Raw genomic sequence first — 3,025 nt, forward strand, 5'->3', positions numbered from 1 at the left:
GCTGAACTTAACCACTCGGCCATCGGGGCGGGCCTGATACAGCTATTCTCATGCTACAGAGCTGAGAGATGGAAGCCAATGAGGTGGTGTCTAGGTTTCAGAGAGTTTAAAAGGAGGTGGCAGTGAGAAGCAGGGGGTGGGTGGAAGGGAAAGGATGAGATGCAGCTGCTGTCCTGGGTGAGGACAGCACCCGCAGGGGGCAAGAGAGGATGGAGTCTCAGAGTCCCCACCTTGCAGCCAGCTTGGCAATCCCCACATGGCTCAGTTTCTCAGAAACACTCACACGAGCCGACCAATATTCAATGCTCAGTTAATTCTCAGATGAAAGAATGACTAAAAATCAGAAACTTGGACAAAGAAAGTAGAAAAGAAGTCTAGAAAGAGGGACTCAGCCTGTCGCCAAGGAAGACCAAAACTACATCAAATTGGGCTCCTGCAGCTTGTGTGCTGTCTGGCCATCCTGCATCTCATGGTGGTAAATGCTCCATGCCACCGCTGTTTGTAATCCCCGTCCCTGAGGGCCACTCCATCACTCCCTGGGATTACTGCTCATTGGCTCTGGCTGTGCCTGGTGGTGCTGGCCCCCTGCCCGACCCTCCTTAAAGCCGGCCCTGCTGCCCCTCCCCTCCCCCCTCCTCGCCGCCTCCCCACCCCTCCCTGCCCAGTCCTCAAAGTGGTGGCCTGGAAGGGGCTGCAATCAGCACACTTGCCCTCACTCATCCCCTTGAGTTTTCCCACTGTTTCTGGCGCAGCGGGGGTCTGTAGTGCCTCCCCTCGCTCAGGTAGGGGGATCAGCTGAGCTCTGGGGGCTGGGAGTCCTGCTCGAAGGAGACAGTGTGAGGCCTGAGGGGCGGCCAGGCTGGGCACACCCAGGGCAGCCGGCCACATGGGCAGGGCTGGGACCAGAGCAGATCCAGGTCTTCCACACTCTCCCACCCAGCTGGCCAGGCGGGGCCACCCACAGGACACTTGGGGGGTGAGAAGGGGCTCTAAGACCCCACCTGCAGAGCCCCCACTGCCTCCAGCCTCAGGACTTCTAGAAGCCGGGGTCGGTCTGGAGTGCTCGCCCAGCAAGCCGCATTCCTGTCCCTTCCTCCAGCACCACGCCCCAGTAGAGCGTGACCTCTGATAGGGGCCCAGACACTGCCACTCCTGGCAGGTACAGTGCATGGGCACATCCTTAAAGGTCACGTGGTCCTGAAACAGCATGGGGCCAACGAGGAGCTCTCTGTGGGCCACATCCAGGCCAGGCAAGGCACAAGGGAGCCAGACAGACCCCAGGCTGGGGCAGGGCCTGACGTCAGATGAGGTGTCTCCCCAGGCCTCGAGAGTGATTTCCTTGCAACACTCGGGGCCAGCCTGTGCCCCCTGCAGGGAGAAGACCACGGGAAGCCCCTGGAGAGCAGGGGGGTGACCAGGGCTGGCTTACAAGGAGCCCTGTTACCCTGCCCTGCGGTGCCACAAGTCTGCTCCCAGGGCCCTGTGTTTGCTTCCCTGTGCTCATGGAGGTGGCCTCACCATGGACAAACCATGCTGCCCTGGGTCACCCTCGCTCCCGCAGCCCCCTGCTCCCTTCCTCTCTCCCACCCAGCCCTGCCTCTTCACAGCCACCACCAGCCCCTGGGTTGGAGCCCTTCTCTCCTTGCCTGGACACGAGCTCCTGGCAGGCCTCACCTGCAGGCCGTCGAAGCTCCCAAGTTCCGCCCCCCACTTCACAGTGAGCGGAACAGGAAGGCACAGGGTCCAGCTCAGGTCCACAGAGCTCCAGGAGCTCTCCCTCCGCACACACCTCACTCCTCCCCACCCTCTGGCCACCGTCCTGCTCCATCTCCACCTCCAGCTGGCCTTCCTAGTCTGGCCTGGGCATTCCCTGACCTGGCTGTAGCCCTTGGCCGACCACAACACTGTCCTCTGAGGTGGAGAGTGTATGTTGGGTGCTGCAACTGGGCTCCACCCAGGCCGTCTGGCTTCATCCTGAGATCAGCTTATGTGGGAGGAATAGCCTCACTTTTGAGAAAAAACAGGGCTGTGAGCTCAGCTCTGGAACGCCTGTGGGTTGTTTCCATCCTGGGCACTGTGAAAGCCCCCCAAGCCTGGAGGACACGAGCCCTGAGGGCCACAGGGCCCCCCTGAGCCCTGCTCCCCCAACCCAGACCCACGTCCCGCTCCAACTTGCAGATCCTGAGTCCACGGTTGCTCCTGTGGCGCTGAACTCTCATGTGTGGAGGGACAACCAGAACTAGTGGATGCTGACCCTGCTCCACGCCCCATGGGGGTGGCACGTCGGGTGCTGGGGGCACCCCTCCAGGTGCGTCTGCAGTTGGCTCTCTCAGAACTCTGCTTCCCAGCATGAGTGTCCAGTCCTTCCCTGCAGGAGACAGTGAGGGACAGGGCCTGTGTTACCTGCTGGGGCCTCTCTTTGGGCTGGCTGCTCTGTCTCTCCCCAAGAACTCTGTCTCCCATCCCTCCTGGGAAGCAGCACATGCAGGGAGGAGACAACTAAAACCCAGAGACCATCACTTCAACTGCTGAAGCCTCTTGAGCTCTGCCACCTCCAGACCCTGAGGTCGCCTACCTGAGTGACACCTGCCCTTCCTGTCAGCCCTGTGTGTGCAGGTCACCTCCCAGCAGCTCCAGAACATACCACAACTCTAGGTCAAGCCTGTAATCACAGGACTAGGGCCTGAGCATTGGAAGCTCCTGAGAAGCCACCTGAGGGTCCACTCTCCCCCCAGATGACAGCGTAGATTGTCCCTTGAGCATCTAGCAGCTGCACATGGTAGGAACTTGGCGTCTGTTGAATGCCCCAGTGAGGGGAGCAGAGTGGTCATGGAGAGACCTTGATTCCAGGAGTGGCTGGGCCAGGCACAAGGGGAGCTGGAAGGGTACCACCCCACCAAGGTGCCCAGTGGATGCTGCTGATGCCTGGAGGCCAGCCTGCAGGGAGGTGGGCCAAGGCGCCCAGGGGGGATGAGGAGTGCTGGTGACAGGCAGGGCTGGGGTCATGCCCGCCCCTACGGCTCCG

Source organism: Equus quagga, chromosome 16 (genome assembly GCF_021613505.1).
Source record: "Equus quagga isolate Etosha38 chromosome 16, UCLA_HA_Equagga_1.0, whole genome shotgun sequence".
NCBI lineage: Eukaryota > Metazoa > Chordata > Mammalia > Perissodactyla > Equidae > Equus > Equus quagga.